Here is a 19,345-nt window from a genome sequence, read left to right as displayed (position 1 = left end):
AACTCATTTGAAATAATACTGAGACTCTGTGGTCGAGGTCTTCATTCACATTAGATTAACATTTTATTCAATTCAACATTTGATTTGTTAGTCCTATAATACAAAGCTTTGCATAGCCTGCCGTTTAACGCACCTGCCCAATTACTTCATCGCTTGCAGCGTTTTGGAGCCCCTGAACGCACTGTGATGGCGTCAGACCGAAATGGGCAGGTCTGCTTCATATACGGTTCGAGTATAGCTACCAAAGTACAGCCCAGCTACGAACATATATTTCGCTTTATTCATTTGTTCCTAGGAGTTTGCAGTCAACAGGGGCGGGTCCAGTCACACATTTTAGAAGGGGGGGGGGGGGCAGTCGCTTGGACTTTAACTGAGGTCCTGGCTCTTTCGTCTGCAGTAGTTACTGTCATATCTAGTAGAACTCACTGTTGGACTAGTTGGCGCAAATCTCAAATAGTCAATTTCGCGCCATAATCACAACCACACAGAAGAAAAAAAGAGCACCCATCCTGTCTATGAGCTGAATTCTCCTGTATGGTCGTGATTTTGACGCGAAATTGACTATTTTATTCAGTTACTATCATCACAAGAACACCATTACAGCATAAACAGCGTGAATTTCTGCTCGCAGTGGTCCCGCTCATTTGTCTTCGTCCGTGATAGGAGGCGGACGACAGGCACAGTAGGTGCGGGGCTGACACAGACTTTGCGGAAAGAAGGGGGACCTGCCTTTTCCTCCCCTTTCGACCTGCCCCTGCCTGTCGACGGACACGAAGAAACCCCACCAACGAGTAATTCACAGCTTCGTCAAGAAAAACACCCTTCCACAGGCGCGCAATCGGCCGCAGCCGGTCAGTACGTTTGCCTTAATTGACCAGACGAGTGTACATACGTGTCAGCATGCACACGGCGCCTTCTCTTAAAATGAACCTTTTTTTTTTCTTTTTCTGGAGATTCCTCTCCACTTCACCTCTCGACTCAAATGATATCCAAAGCGAACCGACCGCTGGGCGAATTTTTATCGCTGCCTGCGTCCACTCGAGCGATAACTCACACGGGAACACGCTGCCGCAAATCAAGTGCAGACTCTCACCTCAACAAGCCGCTTGAAACGACAAGAAAAGGGGGGAAGTGGGGCGTTCAAATAGATCGAAGCGGCATACGAAGCGAACAAACGTGTCAAGGAATCGCATATATATAGGGTATAGGTACACGAGGAGACCCGATCGATCCATCTACCAATCCGAGATTTGTTAACGCGCAACCACATTCGAGCCGTCACACCACCGCGGCCATGAATTTAATGCCACTGACAACTGGTATACACAGCAGCGGGCCCGAAGCGCAGCAAATTCCGCAAGGCTCTGCACAAAGCTCTCCCTTCCTCTACGCACAAGTCACAAGACACGCGGCCAACCACTAGTACAATAGCCGTTGCACTACCTCCTCCCCCTTGCCCGCATGTGATAATGATGGTTGTTATAAATGGAATTTTTCTTTTTCCGATGGGGCGGCCAGTGTACATGAACCCGCACCCTCATTGAGTCAATTACGTTTCACTGCTGTATAGCATACCATCTACCTTTATTCATATCGCCCAAGGCATGACATGAAGCTGCCCCTCACCTTTAATGTCCCTTACCCACTTCCCACTTCATTCCCAACAGCGGCCAAGAGTCGTCCTTTCCTTTGATAAAGGTCACATTCATTCATTCATTTATATCGCAAGGAAACATACAGGCGTACGTGCATACGTGCAATCAATTGTAATTTTTTCCCCTCACAGATAAATCAGGTGCATCTTCGTCAACTCCCCCGCTTCTCGAAGGTGCAATTTTCTTCTTGTAAGATTTCGGCTGTACATACTTATTGTTCGCCCTTTCGATTTCCCTCTCCAGACGCCCTCAGCGCATAACTTCGACTTGGCAAATAAACGGGTCAGCCATGTGTCCCCTTTCTTTTAGTAACGTTTAATTATCTCTCCCTGACTCGCTGACGACATCGGCGGACGCCAGGAAGTTGCCTCTCCACCAACCACGCGCCCCCATCCGCCTCGGTGGTACTACAATGCTCAGCTGCTGACCCGAAAATCAAAAGGTTCGATCCTGCTCGCGGCGGTCGCATTTCGATGTTGGTGCAATGCTAAGAGAGGACCGTGCACTGGGCGATGCTGGTGCATGTTAACATTCCTAGGAATTGGGGACATTAGAGTTACCACAGCCTACGTGCTTTTCTCTTTTATCAATGCCAGCTAGATGTGCCCGACCCAGCTGTTCACGACCCTCTCCTCTAGCCCTTTCCTACTCAATGCCATCCCATATCCTTCGCGTGCGCTTTGCGGCCATGGGGGAGAGAGCCCCTCATGCAGTGCCTCATGACGGTAATCACATAAAGTATTTTTTCAGGGGCGAAGCTCGTTATGGCGTCACCCGTTCGTCCCGTTATCGTTTGTGACCACCGGTGGTACATACCCGAGAGAGCGGTCCTTAGAATGTCCGCTGGATGGCGGTACTTGTATATGATGAATACATGATGAAAATATGTGAGATATCGGTACGTGGAGTTTTCACTAGATAGGCGGACGGAGGGACTGACGGACGCCTAGACGGACAGAAAGACAAAGGGACGAACGCACGAACAGACGCACGGACGAACGGACAGACATACGAACGGACGAACGGACGCATGGACGGACGGAAGCACGGACGGGCTGACGAACGTTTCGCCCCACAAATCATCATTCCCTTCGTGGAAATGCTGTGATTTGTTTTGTTGAGTTGTGTACAGATCCGTGGGCGGCGTCTTGCATTCCTCGGGTTCGCAATATTGGCGGTCACGCTGGTTCTGTGCAAGATAAGGTGTTTTGAGATAGCATGTCATCGTTCATGACGTTATAGGGGCAACTAATGGGGAAGCGTCGCTACAACGATTCTGCATGCGCTGCTCTGTAACTATGCGGCGGCGTTGCTTCAAGCTACAAAGATTAGAAGCACGAAGGAACAAATCTGACAGACGCAGGATATTGGAGTGGGAAATACGTCTATCGCATCTACGGGGAAAGTGCTCGGAAGCGCGTGTGACGCAAGCAGCGCTACCCATCAAGCGTGACATCACGATCACTCTCTGAACAAACTGTTTGTATCTTACACCATGCCCTAAAACCAAGGCGTACCGACGGCTCCCGTTAAGCGCGCGTTTGCACTGCAGGGCATTGAAAGAAATAAAGGAGGCGTTCCTGTAGCATATACAGTAACTCTAGAAGACATCTGAACGTGGCGCCATCTCTCGGCGGAACGAACGCCAGCATACAGTAACTGAATGGGAAATCGGTGAGAAAAATCATATATCTTGAAAAAAAGCTAGTTATCAAAATATACTCCCGGTTATATGTAGCAGAGACCCACTGATACATATTGGTAAAATTGCGGTATCACACTACAGAACCTGTGGCTTCCCAGGAAAATTGAACACCACCCATATAGAAACACGTGGGATATCATTGTTAAATATTATCCTCTCCGAGAAGCCACACGGTTTGTAATGTGACACTGTACCTTTGCGAGACTGTTCAGTCTGGCAAAGTTTCTGCCGTATAGAACCTGGAGTCGTTTTTGATAACTAGCTTATTTTTTCAGATATGGTTTTTTTTTTTCGGTTACTTGCCATTCAGTTACCGCGGGCTGCCACTTTGACTGACAAGAGATGGCACTACGTGCAGAAGTCCCCAAATTCTGGTCACGAGAACACCAGATGGTCGAAATTCCCGGCACCCTCCACTACCACGTGGCACATAACATCAAGGTTTTGGCACCGAACACCCCAGAGCTTGTTAAAACTGCCTCCTACCCCCACGACTGAGCCAAATGAGCGGATAGTTAAGGCATACAGTCATTTCACTTCTGGCAATTTATGCACCAAGCAACGTCCGACTGGCACACACGGAATGCTTCTCCCAGAGAGGAAAGCAAGCACCCACAGCGGGCGGCCATCAGGCGCGCGGTCGTGACCGTATCGGTCATATCGCCGCTGCAATATCGCCGTCTCTGCAGCACGCGCCACCGCGCGATGCGCCGATAACAACCGGGCGCCATTCACGTCTACGCTGAAAGTCCTCCCGAGGAACGCGCAGCATCGGTCGCTCCTCGCAAGACGCTGCCGGTTTTGCGTCAGCTATGCCGTCCCGTCACGTGGTTCGCTCAATGGTTTCGAGCATGGAGGAAAGGATCAGCGTTTCGCTTCTCTATAGAGATGCGGCCGCCAAAGCCGGGAATCGAATGCGGGACCTAGCTTTCAGCAGCAAAACGTCATTGCCACTCTGAGTCACCCCGCGGTTCGTTGTCATTTCTCCAACAATAACGGCACACGAAAGAGAAGAGCGTTTTTTTTTTCACATTACTAAACTGCTATTTCACAATGCCAAAAACATTACGCTTGCCACGAGAAAACTAGCAAAAAAAAAAAAAACCCCGCTGGGGGCGCAGCTACTTCGAAGGACCCGTACCAAAATGGTCATATACTTTGACGGCCTTTACTATGCCTTACGCGCATATATAGTGGGAGTAATAATTCAATGGGCCAGTTAGTCTTCGTGAAGGTATGGGATATGGCACAACGGGAGCGTTGTCAACAAGGATAAATATATTTATTTCCCAACAGTTTCGGGAGGGGTCCTCCCTTCATCAGGGGATAACTCATCCCCTGATGAAGGGAGGACCCCTCCCGAAACTGTTGGGAAATAAATATATTTATCCTTGTTGACAACGCTCCCGTTGTGCCATATCCTATATATATATATATATATATATATATATATATATATATATATATATATATATATATATATATATATATATATATATATATATATATATATATATATATATATATATATATATATATATATATAGTTCCCAATCTGTAAAAAATTAAGTACATTGTCCTCTGACGCCCGTGATCTAACTTACCAAGTTCCAAGAAATTTCACCGAATCAATGTCGCCAAATTAAGAAAGATATACAACTTGAAATCCATGCATAATGCGCCGAATTTTTTTCCCGCAGAATTCGAAAATACTACGTTGACCTTGATTTTCTCATATATTATTTTCTTCAACCTATACAGGTGAAATTAACGGTATCGAGTTATCTGTGTAGAATTTATCAATTTAAACCAATTCGCTGTTTTAATTTGTCCCCTGAAGCACGGTGTTTCTCTACGACATCTCCTACACACGTACACAAAGGCGGATGCGAGATTTTTCTAGGGTGGAGCGGGGGTGGGGGACATTAACGGATTTTCGATATCTAAAGCAGCATATTCAGGGGCGTCAGTGCTTGTATTCAAAGTACACATTACAAAAATTAAGGGAGGGGAGAAAAAGACAAGACATCCAAATCCCCCCCCCCTCCATCTCTGAATCCTGCAGCCCGTCAGGAAAGACCGAAGTAAGAAGCTCACAGTAAACGCCTTGTAAATAATATATGGTGTCTCAAAAAAGAAAGAAAAAGAATCAAGCACACAAAAATAATGCTCCAGCTAAGCCATAAATATAAACCCCCAGTGACGTAAAGTAGGAATTGCGAGCTATAGCATATAACAATATAAATGAAGACAACATACGCACAACAGCATACGTTATTTTTACAGAGTGTACAGTGTGTGTAATGCCTAGTGTTAGTGTATTTACTCGTATAAGGTACCACCACTGGCTAAAGCATTTGCTGCTCCCTCATACAAAAGTGTAATAGGTGGTGGTGGTGGCGGTGGTGGTGTTGAAGCAGGCGGGGTTAGCCTGGCCTGCATGGCCGGCAATTGTTCCGCCTGAACATCTCCTGAATTTGGAAATTGTCACCACGTGTCAGACAGCCCAGTGTCTGGCTGGAAGACCAACAAAACTCGTTGCCCGTTCCTCATAGTTGCCGCGGGTCCTTCAGGAAAAATGACGTCATCAACTGTCCGGTGCCTATGACAGCCTTTTCGCAAGGTGCGGATCATCGCTGCTACAAAAGTGTAATAAAAGAAATATACGCTCTGCCTCACTTCAATAAGTGCTTTCCTCACTGCGACAATTTGCATTAAGATAATCACCTTCTTTTTATTTTAAGCATCATACCAGACAGATTGCGGAACGCGCGTGCAGTGTCTCAGTTATCGAGCCCGGATATCGACAAGCGAGCTGTCGGAGCACTCAAGAAGGGGACTGTCGCGTATACGCGTGGGACGTGCGGAGCAGTGGGCGAGGTGTCAGGTGTCGCGCGACCGACGATCGAGCGACGACGCAGACCGAGAAGCCACGGCGAGGCGCGGACGCAGTTACCGACCAATGCGCCGGAGAGGACATCCTCATCAGACAGCAGCGGAGTTGGGAGAGGAAGGGAAGGAGAGTGGTGTCACACTGGCGCACTGCGTTCCTCACGCACTGCTTTGGCGCTCCCTCGTGGGTTGCAGAAATAAACATATCTTATTACCTCGAACCATATTCACTACTATATACTGACTACTACTACTACTACTACTACTACTACTACTACTACTACTACTACTACTACTACTACTACTACTACCACTACCACTACCGCTACCGCTACCGCTACCGCTACCGCTACCGCTACTGCTACTACTACTACTACTTCATACTGTTCTAGAGACTGTCAAAGGTGTCATGGTGGCTCCGTATCACCCTTTTCGTTGCGCTGTAATGTGTTTGGTGCACGTTCCATGCCCGTTGCGCTCTGTGTGTTTCTAACCTCGTTCACAACCATCTCATGTAGCATCCTATGGCCAGCCTCGCCTCGATCAGAGACACTCCCATCCTATCACACTCCCCTTCGATTTCCACCCCATACAGAGTCACCAGTAATGAAGGTGGCTGGACAAAGAGTCGTTTGTGTAAAAAAAAAAAAAGAACCACTCCTTTATTCTTCGGACCATGCTGTCCCTCCGAACGGGGGAGTGGTTTTTAATAGGGAATGAAGAGCGAAGTGCAACCCGCAACTGTCTTTCTCAGGGGAGGATACCTCAGCAGTAGTGCACAGGGGTAGAGAGAGAGAGAGAGAGAGTGAGTGAGTGAGTGAATGAGTGTGTGTGTGCGTGCGTGCGTGCGTGCGTGTGCGTGTGTGTTCGTGCGTGTGCGTGTGCGTGCGTGTGTGCGTGTGCGCGCGCGCGCAGAATTCACTACAAGACGTGTCCACTCAGCAGGAAAACGGCGCAAGCACAGGGCGACACAACCGACGTCGATGGCCTGATGAGGATCTAGAAATCGCAACTGGTACAGTCTGTAAATTTTAAAAAAAGCTACAATCGTCTTTGTCTTTTAACATAACATAAACTACAAGCACCTAACTAATCAAGTAGCCTTTTTATTGACGTCAGAAGAAGCAGCATTAATCTTTAAATATACAGTTGCATGAAAAGACTAAATGAGGGGATATATATTTCCTATTTCACTCCGCTATACGTATATTTTGCTATCGTACGTGTGACGTCTCCTGTATATTTTTCTGTCATCTTCCTTTCAACGAAACGATAATGAATATAGGACGCTGACCCCATAGTGAGTAGTCGTCATACCTAAACATCCGTATGACTTATTAAACGAGGCTTTTTATAGTACGAAAATGTAGCTTCCCATTCTTGTTTCATCTAGGAGGCTTCCGATCAACAATTAAACCCCTTACCCCCCCCCAGCCCAGATTATTAACTTAATTAAGCGACAATAAGTAGATAACTCGGAAGGAGAGCCGCGTGTAATGGAACGATGAGCTAAGCGAAAGGTTTCCCGGAATTTCACAGCTGCATCAAATACACGGCGTCGGCCTTGCGAAATACTGGCCGCCTCGCGATTGCCTGCACACTCTGGCGTCACGCTGCTGCATTCCGTCTGTATATATGTGTGCGACTCTGCAGAATGTATCCGGAAGCTCTGCGATGCATGTAGAAGCGGGTAGAGAAACGACTGCGCAAGAGCTGCTGAAACTGTGAGCCACCGGCAAGTGTCACCACACATACATCGATGCATATTGAACAATTGAAATGTACACGTAAAAGTTCACTATAAAGCACTTCGCCACGTCTCCTATGAACCTCCGACGCGGTGTGCTCGGAGGCAGCTTTGCAGCTGCTGTACCGTTGTCAAGGGATCGCAGAGGGCGGTGGCAAGCTTAGGGCTGGGCGGACCCTGCGCGCTGCAACGCTGCTAAAAGCGCCTCAGTATATATATTTCGACGGCGTCTACCACTGTTCACAAACATGGAATAGGTCTATAAGACATGCAGTTCCCTAGGCTGTCATAAAGGGACATTAAACAAAATCACAGCATATCCACGGAGTGAATGATGATTGGTGGGGCGCAGCGTTCGTCAGTCTGTCTGTCCATTCGTTCTTGCGTCCGCCTATCTGTGTGATCCTTGGTGCATCCGTCCGTTTGTTCATTCGTCTGTCTGTCCGTCCATCTCTTTTTGCGGCCATCCCTCTATCTGTCTATCCGTCCGTGCGCCCCTCTGTCTGTCCGTCCGTGCGTGTGTCAGTCCGTTCGTCCGTCCATATGTCTAGAGAAAACTCCAAGCACAGCCATCTCACATCTTTTCATCATGTATTCATCATATACAAGTGTTCCCCCATCCAGCAGACATCGTAAGGACCACTATTTCGGGTATGTGCCACTGGTGGTTACGTACTACGAGGGACGCACAAGCCGCGCCATAAGGAGCTTCGCCCCTAAAAAAGAAAATTTCCCTCGTGTTCCTAAATTGATATTTCGCAATATCATTTACCCAACTCTTGCCGCGAAAAGAAAACGCGGGTGGCGACACCACCTGTGACGTCACAGACATTAACGGCTTCAACTAGTGGTGTGCGTACAATACTTAATCAGTAAAGATGAAGCATCTTCTCCTCTGCAAGGGCAAGAAACTTGACGTACTAAGTTTCAGGAAAGTCTATCAATCACGACGCCGTGCTACGTTTTTCGTAACATGTGGACATGCGAATATGTGCCCGATGGCAGGTATGTGCCACAGGTATGCGGGTATTTGCCACAGGTTACGCACTACGACAACGCGGGGCGCACAAGCGACGCCATAAGAAGCTTCGCCCCTATAAAAGAGTGTTATAAGTTAAAGGTCACGCTAAGCTCAAGCAAACCGCCGCCCATTTTACCGAAAAAAAGATGAACGTCCGGTGAAAGGAGCTCGTCGTTTGCTGGAGCCGTCAAAATGGCACTTCATAAAGGTTTTCTGAGAGCGGAATAATCATAAAAACTGAAAACAAGGCTAATATATCGCGCGTTACGGAAGTTCCCGGTTGAGCGTATGCGATAGACACAGCTGCTTCCTGTGCCGCGAGAGGTTTAGCTTAGCCACGAAACAAGTTTAGCTACGACGTATACCTAACTCAATGCGTTGATTATCGATAGGTCTAATAACTTGTCGGAGCTACAAACTTATATAGCTATAAACTTAGAGGCGCTACAAACTTATATACGTATATATAAACGCCGATTTTATAGTGCGCTCAATTATCGCGGGATATTTTTTAAAAATTGCAGGCATTAAAATTTCCTGGAATACAGAACAATGTACGTAAACAAGAGTGCTTCCACGTAAGATCGAACAAAGCCTTCCTAGAACAAAGCATATCAGGACGTCTAGGCCTTGCCTCTCTGCCACTGAACAAAAATTTTGTCGCCAAGATTTTCAGCCATATTGAAAAATTAGGCCCTGAAATCAATAGAGACAACCTTAATTCTAGGCAGAAACTACGGGAAAATAATTTTCAAAAGTTGACGCATCTAGCGGCCACGCCCTAAATTTTAGAAGGTACGTTTGGTGACGTCACACACTTCCGAAACGGGCAACTTCGGTTCCCGAAACCGGTATGAACAGCAACCGCGGTGAACAGCGCTTCCAACTGGGGCAAAGCAGCAGCGCTTTTGTGGAAGACAAAGAGTGGGTTGAAAGGAGAGGTGGAGAAACGGTAGAGAAAGGACAAGAAGACGTGCACCCAGCATGCTCCTCTGTGATTGTGATGTCACAGCTCGCGAGCAGCCGCCGCGCACGGACAATCCACCAAAAAATACAACTGTTCAAAAATACGAGAAACTAATTCCGTTTATCATAACAATAGCATATTCCGAGTCATTTTTTTTTTCATTTTTGTTCAGTATAACAGGTTCCAATAAATTTCGTTGATCCAAGGTAGCCTAAGTACGAAAAAATACGGTTTGAAATCTGTGACGGCAAGCACGGAGATTTCTGCCACCAATTCGAAAATGAAACATTGCTCTTCATTTTCACCTCTATTAGTGAACATATGATAGTGAAATTGATTGATTTGTGGGGTTTAGCGTCCCAAACCCACTATTTGATTATGAGAGACGCCGTAGTGGAGGGCTCCGGAAATTTTGACCACCTGGGGTTCTTTAACGTGCACCCAAATCTGAGTACACGGGCCTACAACATTTCCGCCTCCATCGGAAATGCAGCCGCCACAGCCGGGATTCGATCCCGCGACCTGCGGGTCAGCAGCCGAGTACCTTAGCCACTAGACCACCGTGGCGGGGCTATGATAGTGAAACTTAACGACATTAACGTTCTCAGAGTATGATTCATCAATCGAAACCAATTCACAGTTTTCAATTTAGAGCACCTAAATTTAAGGAGCGTTTGTAGAGAGAACCAAAGAACACGAGCGCACACGATCGCCCAATCAGCACGTGGCGCATTGCGTGTCGCGAAATCGTGCACAACCCTCACCACGACGGAGCTTCGTGACAGCTGTACTGAGAGCCGACCCAGAAAAAAAAAAAAAAAAAAAAAACGTCGGCAAGCACGCACCGCGAAAGGAAACGCTGCTGACCAACAGCTGCGGCCGACCGCCGGTGAATAAATGACCACGAAATATCTGCAGAAATAAACGTGGATAGGTGGACCAAGCCGGAAGAAATACCAGCGATAATTTTGCCTGCGCACTAAAACACGCTAGTTATTTGCTTTATATTTTGGGCCCGCGTAGCGACATCGACACCGAGTATGCCACATGCGAGCTCGCATGTGGGGCGCATTGACAAAATGACTATATACTTTTCGTCGCATTCGAAGAACAATTCAATTTGTGTTTTTTTTTTCTTTTTGTTCTCTCGACATGCTTCCTTGTATAAAAATAATACAAAAGTGACAGCATTCTACCATGAATTTACAACAGTATTTGATGCGATTACTGGCTCATATGGTACGGGGGCCGAGGTAAGGGGGGGGGGGGTTAATATGTAAAACGGCTAACCTTGGCAACTAGTGGTCGATATGAAGACGTGTAAATACTTCAGTATCATCCGAAAGGTTAACGCGTGACAAAGAGTTCCGGAGGGAGAGGGGGGGGTCAGAAACCCCCTTAACCCCAGCATAGTTATGGCCTCGGGACTACAGACTATACCACGTAAGTCTTGAACTGAAGAAGGGCTTCAATGGCTTTCTAGAAAGACGAATGAGCTGTGATGCCAGGATTCCAAGCAAGGCTCGCCCGATAGCACTTGCCTCAAGGCCCGTGTCCTTGAAACTTGTTTTCTGGCGGAATCACGCACTAACCAATGAGCGCGCAGCTTCCGAGAGCCTCGTAAGGGCGCCTGCATGGCGCAGTGCATTGTGGGGGGTTATCAGCTCGCCTTTGTAAACCTGTTACCGGGCTGGCAGATGTCAACGGCTAAGTACATACGACTACCCTCGACGCTTGTGTTTGCACCTAGATCGGGGCACTTGAGCGGCTACAGATTACTATTTTGGCAACTGAGCAGCTACATGTAAGCAATGCAGGACATCGTACCGGATACACGAAATGTGCTTTCTCTCTTCTCCCATGAAATCAAGCACCGGACTCGCGCGCGTGGCAGAATGGCTGCATGCCAGATTCGCCTCGATGGGAACAATCACTAGCGGTGTATGCACTTTCAGTTTCGTGAAATTTCGAGTGACCATCAACTTGATCATTTTTTTTTTTGTTTCCGCGCCTCATTTAGAGCAAGCATTCGTAAGAGTTACCATTTGCCAGCACGTCCAGCACAGGAACTGCGTGTTTACTAATACGTCACAACGGATGACGCACGAATACCGGCAAGAAAGCATGCCGTATGAACGGGCTGGGCGCTATACATCGTAATAATTCGTTCCACCACTGACCTGAAGCAGCCCCCTGGATCGAGATGCCTGTCGCATAAAATTGGTGGAAGTTTTGTCCGTAGCGCTGGGCCCGTCTGTGTCAACGAGCAACAGCATCTACACTGTCAGAGTAGGCTGTATTCCACGGCGTAGTCCCGGGAAGGCCTACAGAAAATGCGGCCAGTGCTATATGCAAACGGAACATCGCGACAATGACCGTATCCCCAAAAATGATAGTCCCAGATTACCGCTCCGTATCATCGCAAAATGTGTTTATCACTCTCGCCTATATACGAATAGTTTGCATCGACGTCATCGTGACCGCCATCTTGGGGTACTAGAATATAGAAAAGCTGCAGACAGCGACAAACCCGAGAAGACGACAGGTACGTCCCGTGCCGAGATTACAGTGATAGCATGCGTGATGCAGCAGTCAAGCGCAAAGTTGTTGAATGTGATGGTATTGTGGCCTGACGTCACCGTTTGCAGCCATGTTTTGGTACGAACAAGGTGCGGAGCTGCATCCATGACATCGCTGTACAGTGTAACATCGCGTGAAATGCATCCATAATGTTTACCGACATCTTCCATTCGCATCCAAACTCCCTCCCCTACTTTCGTCACCCATTCGTTTGTGTCGTCTAGATAGCCGGGTCAAGGGATATTTCCGGTGCATTTCACAGCCGTCAAGGGCAACGAAGCTGCATTCAGACTCTCAGTAATAAACAACGAGTTGCGCTTATAAATGTCTGTAAGATCAGATAAGTATGACTACCAATAACAAGGGTTATCACATCACCCAATGAAAGAGAACTCCGGACAAAAAAAAAAAAAATTCCACGACCGGCGCGGAAATTCGTTCTTTTCTTATCACACGTTGTGTCGCCCACTGATACAACGACTAAGAAAGAAGAAAGATAAAATGCGACATGGGTGGAAATACAACGTCAAGCTAGCTTATTGAAACGTAACCACGCTGGAAAATAAACCGAATTTTTGTAAATGACCGATAGCTGAAATGGCAGAATTAGAGAAACAAAACGTAACATTTTCTCCGTGTTACCGTAGGATTAAAACGACTGCTGCAACGTGTTATTACGAAAGAAAGAAAAAAAGAAAGAAAGAAAGAAAGAAAGAAAAAAGAAAGAAAGAAAGAAAGAAAGAAAGAAAGAAAGTGAAACTGCAACTGATTACAACTAATGTGCTTCTTGGTCCACGTCAATACTGGCCAACGCGCAACGCTGAAGTGTTAACAACGGGCACCCGTAGCAGTTTTATTAGTTGGTTGTAGTTTGACCTATTGAAATGTAGTCATGTTGGCAAATTGTAAACGAACATTCGCTTAATGTTGTGTATCATATAGCTAGTAACTATAGCTGACTATTCTACAACAAAGGTTATCGCTCGAGTGATACAGTCAGTCAAGTACACAATTACCACAAGAAAAAAAAGGCGACTAATTACAACAACTTATTACGTTAGTTTTTGTAGTGTCATTCGTCCCCCTGGCCATACTTGCACAGACATAATGAAAAAATGGGTAGGAAGGTGTGTGCGTGCGTATCATATAGTCCTGAGCAGTATGAAAGAGAACACCGAATTCTTGTTTAATAACGATGACTTGAAGTGAACTGATATGTGACGCATCGAATTTACAGGAATACCTCTCCGCTTGAACATTGACCGTGATAAGCGCTTTTGCATTTGGCAACTGTGTTTAGCCTTTATGACATTTAAAAAAAAAAGGTAGTTTCAGTATTCTCTCTCATATTGCTCGATTGATTTGTGGGGTTTAACGTCCCAAAACCACCATATGATTATAAGAGACGCCGTAGTGGAGGGCTCCGGAAATTTTGACCACCTGGGGTTCTTTAACGTGCACCCAAATCTGAGCACACGGGCCTACAACATTTCCGCCTCCATCGGAAATGCAGCCGCCGCAGCCGGGATTCGAACCCGCGACCTGCGGGTGAGCAGCCGAGTACCTTAGCCACTAGACCACCGCGGCGGGGCTCTCTCATATTGCTCATGCCTGCACATTCCACACGCGAGAGGCTTATACCTTTCCCCGCTCGTCTTCCCGACGTGGAAATGTTGCTTAACGCCCCAGCTAAGAGTTAATCATTAAAGCAACAAAACATGATGCAACATAGGTGGAAGTTGTTTCACGTCCCTCGACAAGCACAGATAAACCGTTATCACAGTCCGGAAGACCACGCGATGTACAGATAGCCGCGCCTTTCAATGCTGAGGGTTGCGTATAATTATCTTAAATGAGTACCAAGTTCGATAAGGACTATTTGCAGGCCGGCGCCGTGAGTGCCTCTTGCTGATATTGTACGATTTTTTTTCCCGGATTACCGCTATCTTCGAAGTGATGACGCAAGTATTCGTGCGTGGCTTAATTCGATCATTAAAGCTTAGTACCATGCGGAAGCCCCCCCTCCCCCCCCCCCCCAAAAAAAAGACTGCCGCACTATTTTTCATTCTGTCTTTCCCAGCCAGGCTGCAGTGTGATTATGATACACAGTGCAGGAGAGATGCTACAAAATGTAATCTTCAGCACGACGTATAGTTGTCGGCGGTAGACGTGATAAATTGGTTGGGACATCAACTGGACACAATGCGTGCCTAGTTAGCAAGTGAAGAGGCACACTATTCGTTGACTATGCATACATTCAAAGAAGGCACATAAAATTTACTAAATAATAGAAAAACAATTCACCCAGACTTCGAAAGCATCATAAGAGAAAACACTAAAATCCGTTACTTTCATTACTACTTCCAAAAAGCATAAGGCGTACGTATAAACATGGCGGAATTCCTTACATCACTGAAGTGCTCAATTTCGCAAACAGCCGAGGTCCTGACCAAGTAAAATATTTCGAACGCCTTGGGAAAGTAGCACGTATTCAAACTGTCGTCAAAAGAGTTCGTCAACGAAGGGCATTCCGCTACAGAAAACTTAATTGACCTCGCAAGAAATGTGTCACATTCGAAGAAAATAAATAAGAAAAGGCGCCTCACCTGTATCGAATCACCCCGATAACTACTGGTTTTCTGCTTGAGCAAGCCCTATAGTGAACGGATTCCAGTAGTTGCATCATGCGTTTTTCACGCAAAGAAAATGTGTACATTTCTGTGGCTGGTAACGTTCCTTGATTACGACGACACTTGAAAGTTTCTATCTCGCCTGAGGTGTGTGAAAAGTTAAGCGGATATGAACGGTATCGTAAGTCGGGCGAGCGATGCGTTCGAAATGAAGTTAAGTTTCTTGGGTTACGCTATAACAGTGAACCTGTCTAACTTCTATACGAACCGTTCGGAGGTTGTAAGCAGCAAAGATCGCGCATGCTTAAAGGGGACTGAATCACCTTGCTATTTTGCGATTATGTGAGAGAAGCACCGCAGTAAATGCACACCCAAGATTCGCCGAACAGACCGCTCATTGAACGCTCGCAAAACATAGAACGATAAGCTAAACCTGGTGACCTAGGATTCAGAGCCTGAATGTCCAACGAGACGGAATGTCCACCGGGTCACGTGACAGGCGAGACTGATAGTCCAACCGAGACTGAATGTACAACCGAGAATGAATGTCTAACAAGCCTGAATGTCCAACCGAGACGTAATGTCCATCGAGACTGAATGTCCAACGAGCCTGATTGTCCAACCGAAACGGAATGTCCATATAGTGAACTTTCCGTCTCGATGAACATTCTGTCTTGTTGGACGTCCACTATTGGACATTCCGTCTCGATGGACATTCCGTCTAATTGGACATTCAGGCCACAAGCGGCAACCTAGTAGTGGTAGTGAACCTAGTTAGTCTAAACACCTAGCGTAGAACCTGGCTCGCACCATGAAAAACAGCGTGGCTTTCTGAGTTATTTACTTTTTTCACTGAAGCAAGAACCTTACATACACCGGCAGATTTCATTTACATTAGGGGAAAAAAAAGAAGCGAAAGAAATCGTGCAAATGCAGTGAAGAGAGGGAGCTTCAATTCGACGCAGCTTTATCACACAAGTTGAGATATAATAAGTAAACAGGTTGGCGAATCAGCAGGACAATATCACCACTGTCACACGGTGCACTACTCATCGCGATTGGGCCCTATCGAGAAGTTTGTTCAAGAGTGATCACTTCCCTTCTGCAGCTTGCGTAAGAAAGTCAATCACGATAAAAAAAATGTCGATCCGCGTCGGGCCTAGTCACGATTAAAAGTGACAGTGTGACAGCGGTATAAGAGCGCACCAATCCACTTTGTTTCGGATGAAAGCGAACATGAGTACAGTCGTACAACCGCTGTTTCATATCGTCGGCTGATCAGAGTTAAAAGGCGACGCAGGAGCACCCTCAAGAAATAAATCTGATTGATTTGATTGATATGTGGGGTTTAACGTCTCAAAACCACCATATGATTATGAGAGACGCCGTAGTGGAGGACTCCAGAAATTTCGACCACCTGGGGTTCTTTAACGTGCACCCAAATCTGAGCACACGGGCCTACAACATTTCCGCCTCCTTCGGAAATGCAGCCGCCGCAGCCGGGATTTGATCCCGCAACCTGCGGGTCAGCAGCCGAGTACCTTAGCGACTATAGACCACCACGGCGGGGCGAGTAAATGAGGAGGAAAAACAGGAAGGAAAACTGAAACAATCTATTGCCGGCAATAGAAGTAATAGTACCGCTCTTCCCCTTCAGCATCACATTTCGCCGCTGCGCTGAGTCAAATGCGCAGTTCGATTTGATTCGCCAAACACTTGCGAGTTCCCTTTCTTAAAAAAAAAAAAAAAAATGTGCCGCCATATCCACGAAGTGAATGATGATGAGTGGGCGAAGCTCCGGAGGTAAACCTGGTAAACTATGAATCCTCCGTACATTTTGGCCACTCGATTTTATTACAACGCTCCCCCTAGCGTACGTCGCCACACTAAATCGAACGATTGCTTTCCACCAATTACACGTGCCATATGTGACATCATTCTTATTTTATAACATCTCGCATCTTTCATCTTCAACTACAAGTACTGCCATCTAGTTTATAACATCTTGCATATTTTCATCATTAGCTACAAGTATTGCCATCTAGTGAACACTGCAAGAACTAAACGAGAGGTAGCTACATACACAGGACGGTACCGCCATCTAGTGAACACTGCAAGGACTAAACGAGAGGTGGCTACATACAGGGGACGCACAGCCCATGCCTTAAGGAGCTTCGCCCCTAAAAATCGGCAGATCCCACGTACTTGGGAATCGACGTTATGCGAAGCATGCGGAGGGAAGGTGACCGGGTTGCATTTTTTTTTTATTGCGCGACACGTCATGAAATGACGCTAAATATATGTACAAATGTTGCACGCCAGACATACGTTGAAGAGTTGCAGATGTTTATCTAACCAGTTGTTGGCACTTGCCCAACGACGTCAACTGGAACATGCGTATTATCAACACCAGAAGCTGATATGAAGCGCTGATGCCCGCGAGGATGCTGGCTCTGAACACTGCTACATAAATCAACTTCAGCGCATGGCAACTAACCACAATTGACGTTAACCCGACGTGACGGAGTAAAGGAGTACATATGTAATGTTTATAAAATTGGGTAGGCAGCACTGCAACCACTATTGACGTTTCACAAAGATTAGCGTTCATTTGAAAAGTAGTTCCGAGACCTGGCGTAGTTCTGTGGTAAAATGCTTCATTGCCACGCAGAATGCTTGGGTTCGATTCCAGCTGGGACCCTGACATTTATTCTTTGCATTCGTCGGGTCGTTGCTACCGATGTCGGGTATTTCTTAACGCTCCCGCGTTAAATTGCCCATGCGTGTTCTCGTCGTTCCTGGGTAGATACTGTCAATCACCTACTGTGGCGCCTACCAGCGGCACATACCCGCCTGTGGGCATGTGCCACTGTCTGTCGGGTAGTGTTTGACGACGTACGCAACGAGATTGTGACATCATTCATGTCTTGACCAGCGCGTCATATTCGTCAAACCATCTCACCCTCTCATGTTAATATTGGTTCACGCCAAGTTAACGGGGTGACCACGAGAGCACCCAAACGTAAGCGGATAGATAGATAAATAGATACGCTCAAAGTCGCCGAAGTTCGCTAAGAAATGCTTCGCATTAAAAAGAAAAAGAAAAGAGCGGCTGTCATGCCTGAAACTAGCAGAGGAACCATATCATGCGAACGGATGAGACACAAGAGTTGGAACTCCATGATCGCGTGACTCAACAATGTGGCATTCAAATTTCGCGGAAGTGAGAAGTCGATCACCCGATGCCAAACTCGCGCGCCGCTTCGTTCCCACTGCTCCGCGCGTACTCGATCCAGAGTCCCGCGAAGCACGTGAAACGAAGATAGCTTTCGGATACTCACTTTTATTGACGCTGCCCGCTCTCCTCTGCCTTCGCACGACGCAGTCGTCTATTCAAGATCACCACCGTCGGTCGCCACGGGTCAATGCGTGCGCTCATATCATGCAGCTGTACGTGTGTACACGCGGGAACCACGCAAACAACCGTGCGAGATGTGTTCGCGATCAACGCTCCATCTTGCTAGCGCGCCGCGAAGGAAAAAGGGGGAAAGGAAGCTAGAGGGTTGCCAGACGACAAAGCTGAATCCCGCGCATTGCGACGGCGTTCAGTCGCAACTATGACGTGTCAATGCCCGTGCCATTACAGCAACAATCACAGCCGTTCCTTGTGCTGCATGTCAGCGGTGCAGTACAACAGCGTTGCTGCGTGTGATTGTTGTAGAACTCGTAGTTACGCAAAAGCGTAACGTGAGGGTGCTCTGTTTACAAGGATGCTTTAATGTTTCCTTGTCAAGCACTACTAATGAAACGATCTGACAATTAAGCCAAACATATAGGGTGCATTAGATGTAAACTGCAGTTAACGACATTGACCAATAGAGAGGAGCTAAGTGGACGAAAATACTGTTTTCGTCGGCGTAATTTTAACTCATTATTCGAAGACTCACAGTTGTGGGAGATGAATACAAGCAGCCAGGTCCAATTTTGGTCAAACTGCACCTACATAGGTTTATCAATCTGTACGAGCTCATCTCCTGTAGATGACGTGCTGAGAACAGTTTTTTAATTACCTAATGCTGAAATCAGCCAGGCATGTCTATCATGAAAAAGTAGCTTAATCGATCTAAATTGAATAATGTGTTTTATGC

At 46.8% G+C, this 19,345-nt stretch overlaps 1 protein-coding gene across 3 annotated transcripts in view; it reads right to left on the bottom strand.

Annotated features, from left to right (window-relative positions):
- The window catches only part of LOC119188225 (choline/ethanolamine transporter flvcr2b), a 61,702-nt gene extending 42,966 nt beyond the window's left edge, over nt 1-18,736 (bottom strand). The window contains exon 1 of one of the 3 annotated variants that reach the window (XM_037436158.2): nt 18,539-18,736. The gene's annotated coding sequence lies outside the window, so the exon portion shown is untranslated. Of the gene's footprint in view, nt 1-7,356; nt 7,362-12,167; nt 12,238-18,538 lie in introns of those variants that run through there. The other 2 variants (XM_075895252.1, XM_075895246.1) reach the window with 2 other exon arrangements.
- Between the last annotated feature and the right edge of the window lie 609 nt (nt 18,737-19,345).

This window comes from Rhipicephalus microplus, chromosome 1 (genome assembly GCF_043290135.1).
Source record: "Rhipicephalus microplus isolate Deutch F79 chromosome 1, USDA_Rmic, whole genome shotgun sequence".
Classification (NCBI taxonomy): domain Eukaryota; kingdom Metazoa; phylum Arthropoda; class Arachnida; order Ixodida; family Ixodidae; genus Rhipicephalus; species Rhipicephalus microplus.
This window is presented reverse-complemented; position numbering and strand designations above follow the sequence as displayed.